The 18,026-nt window shown below is 38.7% G+C and overlaps 1 long non-coding RNA gene across 1 annotated transcript in view; it reads right to left on the reverse strand.

Annotated features, from left to right (window-relative positions):
- Positions 1-295: 295 nt before the first annotated feature.
- LOC135276992 (uncharacterized) overlaps positions 296-18,026 on the reverse strand; it is a 44,365-nt gene continuing 26,634 nt past the window's right edge. The window contains exon 3 of the long non-coding RNA XR_010344599.1: positions 296-1,562. This is a non-coding gene — a long non-coding RNA (uncharacterized LOC135276992). The remainder of the gene's footprint in view (positions 1,563-18,026) is intronic.

Raw genomic sequence — 18,026 nt, forward strand, 5'->3', positions numbered from 1 at the left:
GACATCTACCTCTGGCACTGTTTTCACATATCTTGCTTTAGCTCCTGGCATTTTTTGTCCAGGAGGTGTTGAGCATCCTTCCCTGAGAGCTGGCTACAAGCTAAAATGTTTATTCCCAGTCCAGGTAGTGGTTCTTACTCCTGACTGTACCTTGGAATCACTGAGGAAGGCTTTGAAAAATGCTGATGCTTGCTTGAACCTAAACCAAGACCAATTAGATCAGATCTCTAGGGGTGAGTTCAGGCATCAGTATCTTTTAAAATAAATATATCTTTTTAAATAAAAATACATTGACAAATGTTTAATGTATTCAAGGTGTTGTACAACATGATGATTTGATACGTGTTCACTGTGTAGATTATCACAATCAAGTTAGCACAATCATCACCACCTATGCTGTACACTAGATCCCAGAACTTGTTCATCTTATAACTGAAATTTGTACCCGTTGACCAACATTTCCCCATTTTATCCACATCAATAGCTTTTAAAATTCTCAGGTGATTCCAATGTGCAGCTAAGGCTGAGAGCCACTAGCTTGAGAGCTGTTAGCATGTCAGCATAAGAAGTGTATTGTGAAGCCAGTGGTTCTCAGCTTCGGCTGCACATTGGAGGTACCTGGCAAGCTTTAAAAAAAATATTGACGCCTGGACCGCACCTCCTAATCTACTTATTTAATTGGTAACTGTTTTGAAAGGCTACCCAGGTGATTCTAATATGCAGACATGGCACAGAACCATTGCATTTGAGCATATACTTTCTCAAATTCTTCATTGAGTGCATGAGCACTTGAAGCTGCCATAATTCTGAAAGTGGAAGACTTCTGCCCAGAGCTCCTTGCACTCAGGAATTTGCATTGCTAGAGGGTGAAAGAAGCTTACTCACGCCAACTTCTCCTCCCTATTTTTCTTCACATAAAATGAAACTGGTGGAGGCAGGTGTTCAAGTGCTAAAAACAAGTATTTCTTAACCTCATGTATTCTGTCTCCCCCACCCCATAATCATATTACATGAATGAGTTCCTGAACTAGGCTGTCCCTGATGATTTGCTGGACATTAAAAAGGCTCAAGAAGAGGCTGGGTACAGTGGTTCATGTCTGTAATCCCAGCACTTTGAGAGGCCAGGGCAGGCAGATCATTTGAGGTCAGGAGTTCATGATCAGCCTGGCCAATATAATGAAACCCTGTCTCTAATAAAAATAAAAAATTTTTAAAAAGCCATGTATGGAGAGAGAGATCCAAGATGGCTGATCACTAGCAGCTCGGGCTCGTAGTTCCCAGTGAAAGCGCAGAGAACAAGAGGATGCCACACTTTCAGACGAATATTTGTGGCTCACGGACCAGGAGATTCCCAGCAGAGGAGCCCCACGTGTCACCAGGGTGACTCTTGTGGCCGGCGCGGCGGTTTTGCTGGTGCCTTAGCACGTCAGTTTTCAGTGCAGAGTCCGGAGATTCCCGGGCAGAAAAGCACCATCCATCTTAACACCACTGTTTTGGCCGGCACAGTGGATTGCTCAGATGTCGGCGCTGGGAATCAACAAGTTGGACGTCTGCTCAGAGACCTAGTTAGAAAGTCGGTAATTACAAAGACAATAGACGGATAAATATATAATGAAGGGAAGAAATCAGTGTAAAAAGGCAGAGAATACTCAAAATCAGAATGCCTCTCCCTCTACAGGGGATCGCAATTCCTCATCAGTAACGGAACAAGGCTTAATAGATTACGAGTGTGTTCCAATAACAGAAGCAGGTTTCAAAACGTGGGTGATAAGAAACTTCTGTGAATTAAAAGAACTTGTTCTAACCCAATGCAAAGAAACTAAGAACCTTGAAAAAAGGCTTGATGAAATGTTAACGAGAATGGACAATTTAGAGAGGAATATAAATGAATTGATGGAGCTGAAAAACACAACACGAGAACTTCGCGAAGCATGCACAAGTTTAAACAGTCGAATTGATCAAGTAGAAGAAAGGATATCAGAAGTCGAGAACCAGCTCAGTGAAATGAAACGAGAAGACAAAAATGCAGAAAAAAGGATGAAAAGGAATGAGCAAAGTCTCCAGGAAATATGGGACTATGTGAAAAGACCTAATTTACGTTTGATAGGTGTACCTGAATGTGATGAAGAGAATGAATCCAAGTTGGAAAATACTCTTCAGGATATCATTCAGGAAAACTTTCCCAACCTGGCAAGGCAGGGTAATATTCAACTCCAGGTAATACAGAGAACACCACAAAGATATTCTTCAAGAAGACCAACCCCAAGGCACATAATTGCCAGATTTATTAGGGTTGAAATGAAGGAGAAAATACTAAGGGCAGCCAGAGAGAAAGGTCAGGTTACCCATAAAGGGAAACCTATCAGACTTACAGCAGATCTCTCAGCAGAAACCCTACAAGCCAGAAAAGAGTGGGAACCAATATTTAACATCCTTAAAGAAAAGAACTTTCAACCCAGAATTTCCTATCCAGCCAAACTAAGCTTTACAATCGAAGGAAAAATTAAATCCTTTGCGAACAAACAAGTACTTAGAGAGTTCACCATCACCAGGCCTGCTTTACAAGAGCTTCTGAAAGAAGCACTATACATATAAAGGAACAACCAATATCAGCCTTTCCAAAAATATATCAAAAAGAAAAGAACATTAACACAACGAAAAATTTACACTAACTAATGGGCAAAACAGCCAGCTAGCATCAAATGCCAGTATTAAAGTTATATATATTCTAATCGGATAAAAAGCCAAAACCCATTGGTATGCTGCATCCAGACTCATCTCACATGCAACGATACACAAAGACTCAAAACAAAGAGAAGGAGGAATATTTATCAACCAATCAGAGAGTAAAAATAAACAAATAAATAAAAAGCAGGAGATGCAATTCTCACCTCTGATAAAGCAGACTTTAAAGCAGCAAAGAGCAAAAGAGGCAAAGAAGGACATTACATAATGGCAAAAGGATCAATGTAACAAGAAGAGCTAACGATTCTATAGATCAATGAGACAGAAAATTAACAAGGACATTCAGGACTTGAACTCAGACCCGGAACAAGTAAACTTAATAAACATTTACAGAACTCTCCACTTCAAATACACAAAACATACATTACCACCTCACACCTATTCCATAAGTGACTACATAATTGGAAGTAAATCACTCCTCAGTAATCGCATAGCATTTCATAGGTTTAAAGGAAATATTGGTTGGCTGCTCGTTTGTTATTTTCTTCCCTTATTCCTTCCTGTTTACATCAAGTATAATTATTGGTATAAAAGAGGTTTTCAATACCCATTACTAAAATGCATTCTAGCCTGGGCAAGAAAGAAATACTCCCATTCTCTCTCTCTCTTTCTCTTCCTTTTTCCTCCTCTTCTTTATTCTTTTTCTTTCTTTCTTTCTGAACAAAAAAAAAAAAAAAAAAAAGCCATGTATGGTGCTAGGTGCCTGTAGTCCCAGCTACCTGGGAGGCTCAGGTAGCAGAATCACTTGAACTCAGGAGGCAGAGGTTGCTGTGAGCCAAGATCATACACTGCTCTCCAGTCTGAGTGACCGAGTGAGACTCTATCTCAAAAAAAAAAAAAAAGCTCAAGAAGTGACTAGGAGATGGGTGGGGAGGAAAGTCATCTTGGTATCAGGGAATGCCAGTACTTGAGACTTGCTGGGTGAAAAAGGACTGGATTGCTTTATTCAATACCTATAGGAACAAGTAGCTTTTTGAAATACATTATTTTGCTCCTTGGGGCCACCACAGCTAATTATCATTAATACCAACCTGAGGGCCAAAAAAGCTACTGGTTACATTTTATTTAGAGAAAGTTAATAAACACTATTCTTTTGAGAAAGTACCCCAAAGTGAAAAATTACAGTGATCATAATTTGCATTTAGAATTAGAAGTATTATTGAGTAGTAAGATAGAGCGTACTTGGAAAGATGCAAATTCTATAATTTAGATGCTGTTTACAAATAGATGGAAACAAGGAGGTGCATATTTGCTATACTTTGAATATGTCCTCCAAAAGTTCATAATTTGGGAACGTAATTGTCATTGTAACAGTATTAAGAGGCAAAACCCCATCTCTACAAAAAAACACAAAAATTACCCAGGAGTGATGGCATGCACCTGTAGTCCCAGCTACTTGGGAGGCTGAAGTAGGAGGATTCATTAAGCCTGGGACGTCAAGGCTGCAGTGAGCCAAGATCACAGCACTGTACTTCAGCCTGAGTGAAGAATGAGACCTTGTCTCAAAAAAAAAAAAAAAAAAAGTTATTTTAAAACTGGAAGGAGAAAAATAAATAGCTACCTTTATGAGGTAGAAACGATTTTTCCAGATTTAGGTGATCTGCTCAACTATAGGTGTTTCTGTATTCTAATGGTACTAGCCTATTCACAAAAGACAGAAATAGGATATGTATTTTCTTATGGTGACCTTTGACTGAGGTCTCATTTTATCAACTAGTTAGCCCCCATTGAGATTAGCTATTGTATTTTATTCTATGAATTCCCCATAGCACTAAGGACTCACTGGGTTCTCAACAATCATGGTGGCTCACAATTTCATGTGGGAGATTGGCCAAAATGGGGGTCAAGGGTAAATGGGCAAAAGGAATTCTTCTGTGGTGATGATGATATTCTAAAGCTGGATTATGGTGATATTTGCACAATTTAGTAAACTTACTATCACTTAATTGTACAGTTAAGATGGGTACATTTTGTGATATGTAAATGATAACAAGTAAAAAAGGGGGGATATGGAATGGAATGTATTAACAATGGGATGGGATTCATGTGACCGAGAGGTTACTTATACAGACTGTGTAACTCAGGGGTCCCTGACCCTCAGGCTGCAGGAATCTGGCTGCACAACAGGAGGTGGGTGGCTGACAAGCCAGCATTACTGCCTCAGCCCCACCTCCTGCCAGATCAGTGGTAGCATTAGATTATCTAGCAGGTTCTCTAATAGATGCCCTATTGTCAACTGCCCATACTAAGGATGTAGGATCTAGGTTGCCAGCTCCTTATGAGAATCTAATGCCTGATGATCTGAGGTGGAACAGTTTCATCCCAAAACCATACCCACCCCTGCCCCTGCCCACACCCCCATCCCCTTTTTGCCCCCACCCAATTCCTGCCCCCACCTGTGGAAACATTGTCTTGCACAAAACCAATTCCTGGTGACAAAAAGGTTTGGGATTGCTGGTGTAACTGACGTGAAAAGGAAAGAGATCAAAGACAGTGGTTCCTTGTGAATGTATACAGAAAGGAGAAAGCTGTTACAGAGATGGGGGAACAACTATTAAGTAAAAGCCCATAAGTGTCAACAGGGAGTGCCGTGTGTCGGGTGATGAACCAAGCAGAGGTGAACACAAAGATAAGCATGACGAACTCTATAGTGGAGCTTTGCATAGAGTATTAAAGGGGGAAACGAACACTCGGGAACATTGTAACTTGCCCAAGTTCACACAGAGATGTCCAAAGCAGAAATCAAACCAAGGTTATCTCACCCTTAAATTTGTACCCAAGGCTGTGTCATTAGTGTAAATCTGAAGAAATGCTAAGGCTGTGTTAAAGACTGCTACTTGTCGCCAATATCTTTTCTCCTTTCTTTTTTTAAAATTTATTTATTTATTTATTTATTTTTATTTATTTATTTTTTAAGAGACGGGGTTTCACTATGGTCTCGATCTCTTGACCTCATGATCCACCGGCCTCGGCCTCCCAAAGTGTGTGGATTATAGGCGTGAGCCACCGTGCCCGGCCATCTTTTCTCCTTTCTATTGTAATAACACATTTGCCCCAAAGAATTAAAAACAAACAAACAAAATATGCTCACACATTTTTTGTTTGTTTTTGTTTTGAAATGGAGTCTCGCTTTGTCACCCAGGCTGGAGTGCAGTGGCGTGATCTCGATTTAATGTAACCTTGACCTCCCTGGCTCAAGTGATTTTCCCATCTCAGCCACCCGAGTAGTTGGAACTACAAGCATAGGCTACCAAGCCCTGCTAATTTTTGTATTCTTTTTTTTTTTTTTTTGAGACACGGTGTCGTTCTGTCACCCAGTGTGTAGTGCAGTGGTGTGACCTCAGCTCACTGCAACCTCTGCCTCCTGGGTTCAAGCGATTATCCTGCCTCAGCCTCCTGAGTAGCTGGTATTACAGGCATGCACCACCACACCTGGCTAATTTTTGTATTTTTTTCGGTAGACATGGAGTTTTACCACGTTGGCCAGGCCGGTCTCCAACCACTGACCTCAAATGATCCACCTGCCTCGGCCTCCCAAAGTGCTGGGATTACAGGTGTGAGCCACCACAACCGCCAAATTTTTGTATTCTTTGTAGAGACCGGGTTTTGCCATGTTGCCCAGGCTGGTCTTGAACTTCTGGGCTCAAGTGATCCACCCGTCTTTGTCTCCTAAAGTGCTGGGATTACAGGCGTGAACCACCGAACCTAGCCCACATCTCCCTCCTTAGGGACACATCCCGGAAGTTGTGAGCCTTATTTCCCCTCAGCTCCTATTAGCTAGAACTTAGTCTAGTGGTTCAATCTAGCTGCAAAGTGAGGGTTGAAACTTAAAAAGGAAGGCCACATCTGGGCAGGTGGGAGCAACCTGGGTGCTAGACAACTGTGGAGCCACCATGCCAACACTGAGTTGTCTGCATCTGGACTTTTATGAGAGAGAAAAAAACTTTCTACATGTTTAAGTCACTTGATTTGGGTTCTCTATTTCCCACAACAGAACTTGAATTCTAATTATTAAAAAAGAATGATTCTCTCTGGGACAAAAAAAAAGTATATAGACATATGTTGCCCTTGTGACCAAAACAGACATACTTTGATGAGAAGCAGTGTTTTCAGTGTTATCACACTATGTGAGGGCTCTCTTCCTTTGAGTAACTTAACGTTTAAAGGCTGAGAAAGAAGACTGAACAGGTACAGCCAATGAGAAAAAAGAAAAAGCAGAAGAATAAAGTTTCGGAGATCCTAACGGGCAAAGACTAGCACCTGAGAAGTCAGGTAAGAGACACAAGATTTAAAATGTCTATTAGATTGAGTGACATGGAGATCATCAGTTACCTTTAATAAGTTATTTAGCTGCAAAACTGAATGTGAATTCTTCTAATATATGCTATACAATTCAGTCATTCTGTTTGGGAAGTTGTCTTGTTTTTGTTTATCTTGTCTATTTCATGCTCTTTACCATTTCAAACCTACCTTAAGCTATTTTTTTTAAAGCAAATTTATTTGGAAATAAATGACATCCAAGAAATCGAGAAATAACAAGAGACACAAATACGTTTAAGTCAAAAAAAAATTGCAAATCAGAAAGTTTCCCTTTCTTCTTTTCTGGTCCTGAAAAATAAAACATTTATTCATTTACTCAGTGAACATCTATTGAAAATCTACTCTGTGCTAGGCATTATGCTTGGGGCTGGGGATAAAAGAGTTATAAAGTTAGAGCTGTCCCTACCCTCACTATACTTAGGGTCAAGGTGGGAGGCAAGCAAATATAAAGAAAGTATCAGTGGTGTGACAAGGTCTAGCATGGTGTCTCATGCCTGTAGTCCCAACACTTCGGGAAGCTGAGGCAGGAAGATTGGCTGAGGCCAGGAGCTGGAGACCAGCCTGGCCAACATAGTGAGATCCCATTTCTAAAGAAAAATACTACTTAAAATGCAATAAAATATATATATTTTTTAAAAAAAGAAAAATGTTGATAAAGGATATGGTAGAAGGAGTTAAGAGTTCCATGTAAGCATACAGAAAGAACACTTAATGCAGACCCAGGGGATCAGAGAAGGTTTCTGAGGAGAGTTGAAGTATGAGCAGCAGTTAGCCTATTGAGGATGAACAGGGATTAGGGGGATGAAGAGGCGCATTCTAAATAGAAGGAATAGAATATGCAGTGACCCAGAAGACAAGAAGATCATAATGGCTTTAAAAAGCAAAAATAAATTGTGGGTGTGTATGTGCTATGTTGTGGTCTATGAAAAGGAAGAGATGAAGCTGGAAGGTAGACAAGGTTCAGTTTATGCATATCCTTGTAAATATCGTAAGAGCTCACAGAACTGTGAGAAACATGCTGAGTTCTATGGAAGAAAACAACATGAAATTTTATTTTTAGCAAAATCATTCTGGCTGTAGTATGTAGAATATATAAGGGAGGTCCTTATAAGGGTCTATGTTGTAGACCATCTAAAGGGGGACCCCAACAGGAAGCAAGGATACCACTGGAAGCTTCCTCCTGGCATCCCATAAAGAGATGATGATGTCCAATATGGTGCCCACTAGCAACAAATATCTATTAAAATGTGACTGATTCAAATTGAGGATGTAAAATATCTCAGTAATATTTTTTATGATATGTTAAAATGACTATATATATATATATATATACACATACATATATATAGCTCTTTCAAGACAGAGTCTTGCTGTGTCACTCAGTCTGGAGTATAATGCCTCAATCTTGGCTTACTGCAACCTCTGTCTCCTGCGTTCAAGAGATTCTCCTGCCTCAACCTCCCGAGTAGCTGGGATTACAGACGTGCACCACCATGACCAGCTCCTTTTGTATTTTTAGTAGAGATGGAGTTTGACAATGTTGGCCAGGCTGGTCTTGAACTCCTGACCTCAGGTGATCCGCCCGCCTTGGCCTCTCAAAGTGCTGGGATTATAGGCATGTGCCACCACGCCCGGTCTAAAATCACAATATTTTAAAAATATTTCTATTGCGTAAAATATACATAACATAAAATTTATCATCTTAAACCTTTTTAAATGTGCGGTTCAGTGATATTAAGTAAATTTATGTTGCTGTACAATCATCATCACCATCCATCTCCAGAACTCTTTTCATCTTGTAAAACTGAAAATCTATACTCATTAAACAATATTTCCCCATTTTTCCCTTCCTTTAGCCCCTGACAACTACCATTCTACTTTCTGTCTCTATGCATTTGACTACACTAGGTACTTCATACAAGTGGAATCAACAGTGTTTTTCTTTTCATGATTAGCTTATTTTGTTTAGCATAATGCCCTCAAGTTTCATCCATATTGTAGAATGTAAAATGACAAGATTTTTGACATATTGGATTAAATAAAATTTATTGTTAAAATTAATCCCTGTGTTTCTTTTTACTTTTTGTGGCTCCTAAAAGTTCAAAGATTTTACATAAATGTATTTCTGGCATTTTCCATTAAAAAAGGAAACAATTTACATATGTGACTCAGTATACATGTAAAATTTATATTTTTACTTTTTGAGACAGAATCTTGCTCCATTATCCAGGCTGGAGTGTAGCGGCATGATCTCAACTTACTGGAACCTCTGCCTTCTGGGTTCAAGTGATTCTCCTGCATCAGCCTCCTGAGTAGCTGGGATTACAGGAGTGTCCACCATGCCTGGATAATTTTTTGTATTTTTAGTAGAGAGGGAGTTTCACCATGTTGGCCAGCCTGGTCTCGAACTCCTGATCCCAAGTGATCCACCCGCCTCAGCCTCCCAAAGTGCTGGGATTATAGGTGGGAGGCACTGTGCCTGGCCCTCACATTGTATATTTACTGGACAGTACAGATTTAGAGTCTCTGCATTAGAAATGGAGAAAAATGCGTGAGTAAAGAGGTATTGAGGTAATGGATTTGATAGAGCTTGTTTATTGGTTGCATATAATGGATAAAAAGACAAAGGAATAAATAATGATTCCTAAGCTTCTAACTTGAGCAACTAAATAAACGATGGTAGATTCTGGAAAGTTTGAAGTAAGAAAGGTTTTTTTTGTTTTCTTTTTATTTTAAGACAAGAGGATTCAGTATGTTTGGAAAAAATATGAAGGAATCAGAGAGGGGAAGACAATAAAGATATGTGAAAAGTACTTTAAGTGTCTCCCTGAAGTAGAAAAGAGACTCACCTATCTCAGTGTAGAAAAAGAAAAGCAGCAGCAGGTGGGTTCTGGTATACAGTTAATTTTATAGGCTTAGAAATAGTAAATTGAAGACTTTCCCATTAAAAAAAGGCTTCTGTCCAGGTGTGGTGGCTCACATCTCTAATCCCAGCACTTTGGGAGGCCGAGGTGGGTGGATCACCTGAGGTCAGGAGTTCAAGACCATCTTGACCAACATTGTGAAACCCCATCCCTACTAAAAATACACAAGTTAGCCAGGTGTTGTGGTGCATGTCTGTAGTCCCAGCTACTTGAGAGGCTGAGGCAGGAGAATCACTTGAACCTGAGAGGCGGAGGTTGTAGGAAGCTGAGATTGCGCCACTGCACTCCAGCCTGGGCAACAGAGTGAGACACCATCTCAAAAAAAAAAAAAAAAAAAAAAAAGAGTTTCTCTAACTGGCCTTAAAGTCAGCTTATTATGTTGAAAGACCTGAAGCAAGTGAAAAAACTAAAGAGTGGAAGGATTTCCAGTCAGCACTGAGACCTCATGAGGCTTGAGGGAGGACTGTGGAGAGCCACCAGCCCTGGAAGTAGTTACAGAGGAAGGAGATCACCAGGTTGCCTGGGCAGAGATTCTCTTAGGTGTCTGTGGCAAAAGGACAATGGCATCAGGAAGTCTGGGAATTGACAAGGGTATGACTGAAGAGAAGAATGTAGAATCTAAGAGTTTCTTGAAAGAAGTATAGAGAAAAATGGGTTGGCCAGATGCTTGGAGAATTCCGTGAGGTCAAAGTAGAAAACTGTAGTAAGTGGGATATTTGGAATAAATATTTCTTTTTCTTTCTTTTTATTTTTTTTAATTTTTATTTTTTTTTTGAGACAGTCTTGGCTCTGTTGCCCAGGCCGGAGTGCAGTGGCGGATTTCAGCTCACTCTAGCCTCTACCCCTTGAATTCAAGCGATTCTTGTGCCTCAGCCTCCTGAGTAGCTGGGATTACAGCCATAGCTGGTATTACAGGCTCGTGCCACCATGCCCGGCTAATTTTTGTATTCTTAGTAGAGATGGGGTTTCACCACGTTGGCCAGGATGGTCTTGATCTCCTCACCTCAAGTGATCTGCCTGCCTCGGCCTCCCAAAGTGCTGGGATTACAGGCATGAGCCACCGTCCCCAGCCTGGAATAAACATTTCAAAGATGGGGAAGTTCAGGGTGATGACGTGGTCCAGAGTGGATACCTAAAGTGGGATGGAGGTGAAGGTTAATAAAGATGAGAAGATCAAGGAATTGAGAGGCCTGTGACATTCAGAAGGACATTTAATTCACCTCAGGAGAATGGAGAGATATGAGTGGAGCAGACAGTGAGACAGATGTGTATATCTTCAAGAAACTGGGGAAGAGGTTGGTGACAGGAGGGAATTAGATTTACAGCACAGTAATTACCCAGTATATGTTAGTTTTACTTAACAGTTCACATATACATAGAGATACAATGTGTCTCTCTGTCTCTTAATATATAAAAACACACACACTCACTCACATATGCTCCTCTCTACTGACATACAAGAATCCAGTTTTTTATACAAGCATGTCATGGAGAATTTGGGGTAAATGTGTCAAATTGTGCCTTTTCTTTTTGTGTTACAGATAGAAAAAAAAAAGATGTGCAATTTGTTAGCACCATTAACAACAGAACTTTACAAATGTGCACAAACAATAGCTTCTAAAGGTTAGGGACAGGCCATGCTGGTACATGCTGAGAAAGCATTTTTAAAGACAGATTTTTATAGTGAAAAGAGTGCTGAACTATGTGTCAGAAGAACTGGTTTCCAAACCAATTGTTCAATTATCACTTGGGTGTTTTGAGACAAAACAGTAAACCTTGGTGAATACATCATCCCATCTATAGAAGATGGGTGGTTTTTACGGTTCTTACAACTCTACAAGATCTTTGTGAAGATTCAGTAAGAAAATGTTCAGAAAATTTCTTTGCAGTGTGTTAAGTGCTCATATTAATTATTATCTGAGGAGACTCCTGACCTGGCTCTAGTGAAATTTTTTTTTTGTCATGGTTCCTATTATCCCGGTAATATTCACATTCATAATGGGAAATTGGGAATTAGATCAAAGTATGATTTCTGAAGGATGGTTTTTTAAAATTGATTATTCTGCCCTTTTGTGGAGTTTCTTTAGTTGCTTTAGGGGACATACAAACATAAATCATCTCTTTTTGTTTCTTTAAATGTGTGGATCGTCTCATTAGAATCACAAGAGATGTTTGTTTAAAATGTAGTTACCTGTACCCAGCTACTAGAGATTCTGCCCTTTGACCTGAGACTCAAGAACCTGTATTTTAAACAAGCATCCTAGTTGACTACACACACTAAACAATTTTTATAATAACGTTATTGAGATAGAATTCACACACTATGCAATTCACCCATTTAAAGTGTAAAATTCAGTGGTTTTGAGTACACCCACAACGTTCTGCAACCATCACTAGAACATTTGAGATCTACTGGTTTAGCAAAAGTTTTATGGAGGCTGAGGTTGCTCTGTGATCACTGCATAAAGAATTTCCTACCTCAACCCCAAATATAAATGTAGGTAGAAGACAGAATCTTTGCAAGCCATGTAGCTTATCTGTTTCCTAAGCACTGGTGGCCTTTTTCTAAACAAATTTTCTTCATTTTACAAAAGGGTTAGGATGTACTGTAGAGAGAATATAAGTGCCACATGGCCAGAAGAGTGTGAGTTTTTTGCCTCCCTAAAAATCTGGCAAGACTTACCCTTCTCTTGCCAGCCAATGGATCAGAAAGAGTTTGTAAAAGGAAAGAATCATTATTAGGCTAATGTTCCTTAGCTCCTCCTAAGGCCTTTTTTTATCTTTTTCTCTTAAGAATTCAGGATCAATGCAATTTCATAATAGCTTGGGACAGAGCATGTCTTTTGACAGCTTATTGACATTTTACTTTGTCAGCTCCTGGAAATTCATTGTTGATTCAAGTTCCACCTCTGTTTAATTAGAGAGAAAACACTTTCAAACAAAAACACTGACTTTTTCCCATAAATGGTAAGATGTGAGCCAGAAACAACCAAAGTTTTAGGTTGATGTTTTGTGAAGTGCTTTTCTTACTCTTATGGGGAGAAAAATGTTTCGGAGAGAGCATGTTGGGGAAACTAGATAAGTTTCTTTTCTAGTTTTTTATTTTGTAGAGATGAGGTTTCACTGTGCGGCCCAGGCCGGTCTTGAACTCCTGGGCTCAAGTGCTGGGATTTCAGATGTGAGCCACCACACCCAGCCCTTTACTAGTTTTCACAGAAAGCGTTTCTTATTTTGTTTACAGTGTGATAAATTTCTAAAGCACCAAATTCATTTGTGAGTATAATATATATTTGTATATATATTAGTATTGTGGTTGTGTCTGATACACACACACACACACACGTACGCACACACACAACCCTTTAGGCTCCCCTTCTATTGGAACTAATAGTCAATCTAGAAAATATCAACACCATCTGAGTTTGATTTCAAGGGATGGTTAAAAAAAATCTCCATAGTTTATGTCCTCTGTGGGGACATGGATGAATCTGGACACCATCATTCTCAGCAAACTGACACAAAAACAGAAAACCAAACACCGCATGTTCTCACTCACAGGTTGGTGTTGAACAATGAGAACACATGGACACAGGGAGGGGAACTTCACACACTGGGGTTTGTTGGGGGGTGGGGGTCTAGGGGTGGGATAGTGGGGGGTGGGGAGATTGGGGAGGGATAACATTGGGAGAAATACCTAAAGTAGGTGATGGGGTGATAGAGGCAGCAAACCACCATGGCATGTGTATACCTATGTAACAATCCTGCAAGATCTGCACATGTACCCCAGAACTTAAAGTATAATTAAAAAAAAAAACAACTTAAAAAATCTCCATAAACTCTTACAGACAGTTTAGACCAAGCCTTTCTACATATAAGAAAACCTAGAGAGGTTTGGTAACCTTAAAATAGAACACACTTTCCTGCCTGACTTAAGAGTATGTGGTCACACCTTTAGACAAAATTATCTTTGATAAAAATTGAGTACTGAATTAAATATGATTTTCAGACCGAGACACTAAAGCTATAACAAAGTTGCTCCTTTGTTATTAGGTAAGGAGTATATTTTCAAGATCACGACATTAAATGAAAGCAGAGTGCAACTTATATTTTAAAACTGGTTGTTTTCCATGATGCAAAAATAAAAGTAGAGTATAAGTTACATTTTAAAGTTGGTTATTTTCCCCTGCTGTATACAAAGATTGTCAGTTCAGTATACAGCTCAAACTATCTGTGAATGGTTTCCAAATTCCAGAGACCTCCATCTGACATTGTTCAAACTGCTGGCAATATCATCACATATAGATTTTATGTTGGTTTAAAGCACATGCCCCCACAACATTACCCTTGTTTGTATGTCTTGAAGCAGCCCCTAGTTCCAGGAAATACTTTGTCATCATGCACTTGACAATTTTTGGTTGCCATCAACCACGTCACAAACTTAACACTCAGCTTTCCCAGTCAGTCTTTCCAGGGACCCAACTTACCTCTTTCTGTTTGGGTTTCCATGCTGACATTTAGAAAAACAACAGTCACTCGACTCATAAAGCCCTTTCTCCATGTTCTGTACTAATTTTATTATTGACTTTCTCCTAAAAGCTCCAAAATATTTTAAGGAATTTTTTTTCCATTTTTGCAAGATTGAGCTTCCAAGCTTGTATTTTTTAAGTGCTTCCAATTTTTTTCCTTAACATATGTTGCATGAAGTCTGTCCTATTAACAGAACCTACTCCTTTTCCAAATAGTATGAAAATCCAAAGATTTAGCCTTTCAGAGAGCATTTCTAGGTTGTACAATTAATTTGAGCTTTGTGTTTAGCTCAAATGATTTTGTTTAGATTAGGTTCTCCCATTTCTCTTATCTATAATTATCAAAGATTTTGAATTCAAATCCATTTCTGGAACACCCAATTTAGTGTGTATCTGGGTGGTGACACATTTCTTTGTAGTCATGAGGACAGTAAAAGATTTTTTTTAAAATGAACACAGCAGTATAACATTTGATTCTTACATTTTTTTTTTTTTTGCAGCTCTCTTTTGCTTCCCCCTCCCAGTTAGGAAACTCTACTTAAAATCATAGGATTTGATAAATTACTGTGTGGAATTAAGCACTTTGATGCTGGAATCAGACTGCCTGGGATTAGATCTTGGTTCTGCTACTTCCTACCTGTGCAACCTTGAGAACATTACTTTTTTCTTTGTGCCTCAGTTTTTAAATAGAAACAACAAAAGGTAAATGGAGATTGAGTAGTGAATATATACAAATCACTTAGAATAGTGCCTAGTACATAGAAATAATAAATATTAGCTATTTCTAAACGGCATTAAACAGGCTATATAGATCAGATACCAGGAATATACAGATATCACAGAGCTTGGAAGCTTACATACATGAGAACCGCAGGATACAGAGGTAGGATAATTTTGAATGAATTTGAGATAAGTACATCATTTTTTTTTTACTTATTGCCTTGAATTTTTACTTTATTGTATTGTTCTTTTTATCTTATTTATTGCCTTGAAGAATTTTACTTCTTGCCTTGAATTTCAATTTGCATCATAAAGAAATAATTCTACAAGAGGAGATAGGTATTTAAAGATTCTTCTGTGGCTGATACTTGTGATGATATACAGTTTCTATATCCATGTCACGATGGTTTTGGGATTTGAATGAAATCTTTTCTGAATGATTTTGACTATTCTGAGCCATATGATCCTGGAATTCTACCAGAAAAAGTACCAGAAAATAACCGGAGTAGTTTCCCAGCAAACAATGTGAGAAGGGCAAGAGTATTGCTTCTGCTCACCATTAAGGTCATTCAACTCTAACCAGGTCTGTCACAGACAAGTGGCAAGGCCAGAAGCTGAAACATACATCCAGAGTGAAATTCAAGATGATTAATTCTTGATTTACTTGGTTTTGGTTAGTTAAAGAAGGTCCATTTTACTGGCCATGACCCAGCAATAATAACATGAGAAGTTTCTGCTTATGAGTCCACTTGACAGTTGTTGAAATATTTAAATTACTGACAGAACTTTACCTGTTCATTAAAGAAATGGTTAGGAAGCATAATTTTTAAATTCTTCATTGGAGAATGAAGATTAAATAGATTTAATTCAAATGGGCGTAAACTATTGTGCAATTTACTATACAGGCATGTATATATGTGCCCTGAGCCTATGGAGATAACAGTGATGTCCCTACAAATTTCAGAGCCTATTTCAGTCAGTACTGAGACTCCCTTGGGCTCTATATGAGACCAAATTCCTTATGTCCTGTGCAGTAATTTAGCAATGAATTGTTTGCTGTCTTATGTTGTTCTCTAGTCCTGCCATCTAGGTAAACATCTTCCTAAGCAGATTTCCGGACTTGCATTCCTTTCTCATCTGCAATGTTCTCACCGTGTTCACTATTGATTCAACGGCACTACAGCTTCACAACAGGGATCTTCTCCCTGACCTCAAACTCTCAAGATGTCAAATAACGCTGTTGGCAGTACCATTCCTCAATTAATCTGCATGGGTGCTATGGCTAACAGGTCTCCCAAAGGCAAATATCCCATGTATGTTCAGTTCCAACCCATTCCCTCCAGATGAGAAGTTCGTAACTAGAGCCAGGTTAAACTGCCTGATATGGGAGGCCCAGAGGAGCGTAGAGTGATGGGAGTTGGGTTGTTGTGACTCCTTTCTTGAATACAGGTTTGGTATAAATACACACCACCCACATTTTGCCCCCACTTAACTCCTTGCAAGTTTATTGTTGGGCTTGGCCTTTCAAGTATAGAAATGAATAATACCTGCCCCTAATTTTAAGGACGTTATGGCCTGCAAAAATGACACCCTGAGACAACAGGGTCAGAAATACACAAAACGATGCTTGTAATTTGAATAGAGAATTTATCTAAAGTGAAAAAGAGTAAAGTGAAAAATTAAAATGATAGTTAAGTCTACTGAAATAGTTTTTCTTTTTGCCTACAAAATGACCAAGTCAGACTATAAAAACATGCACTCTGTAATAAAAGTTAAAGCTCTACATATATGCCGGCTCTTACAAAGAGGGTAAACACTAGCCTTTACGGTTTTGATATTCTGAAACAGGAAGGTGAAAGTAGTTATATAGATTTACACAGATTCTAAAGAAAGGAATTTCTAGACAATTAAGTTATCCTGCTTATTACAGACTTTTAATTTACAATCCCATTGTAAATCCACAGAAAATCTGATTTAAAAATTAAGACAGCTTTTAATTAGGACAGATAATTAAGCAGGACTATATTTGATTCCAAGAGCTCTTGATTGTAACATTATTCTTTATTTTACCCCAATCTCAGAAATGTGTCAATATATATATCTGTTAAAACAATTTTGCTGTTTTTAGACTATTAATAACATCAAACTCAAATTGTCTACATTTATGATTTCAAGACCTACAAGATAAAAGAAAAGAAAAAGTCTCAGAAACATACAAACAGGCTGTTAGGAAGAAAAATCAAACTGGCCTCACAGTTCTACACAATACCTTCCCAAGACAATGGAGAAACATCTAAAGAGCTCTGAAGAAAACAACTTTAAAAAATGTGTAGTTGGACAGTCTTTCTTTCAGGTGGAAGGGCAAAAGGAAAACATTCTTAGATATGTGCTGTCTGAGAAAATAGTGTGTCCTGGAGTTATAATTTCGATAACCCAGAGGTGATTAAAAATTAGGAATTAAAAAATGCAGAAGTAGTGATATGAATGAACTTGCATAGCTCATTTCCCATTTAGTCTGAACCCCTCTCATTAATCCAGGTAAAACATGATGGATGAATCTGCAGCTTTGAAAAATTTTTAATCTGCAATCCTTCCCTAATCTATTCTTTCTTTTTTCTTTACTTGTTTACTTTTGCAATTAGCTAAACATATATGTTTGTTTGCAAATCTGTACCTCTCGATTTATATGGAAGCTCTCTCTGGGTTTAGTGATAACCTAAAATAATATCTGTTGTTCTCTGGTTTTATCACTTGTTTGAAAATGATAAACAACTTCTGGTTAATGATCACA

The sequence above is a fragment of the Aotus nancymaae genome, unplaced genomic scaffold, assembly GCF_030222135.1.
Source record: "Aotus nancymaae isolate 86718 unplaced genomic scaffold, 86718_ANA_hifiasm-v0.15.2.pri h1tg000029l, whole genome shotgun sequence".
In the NCBI taxonomy this organism is placed as follows: domain Eukaryota; kingdom Metazoa; phylum Chordata; class Mammalia; order Primates; family Aotidae; genus Aotus; species Aotus nancymaae.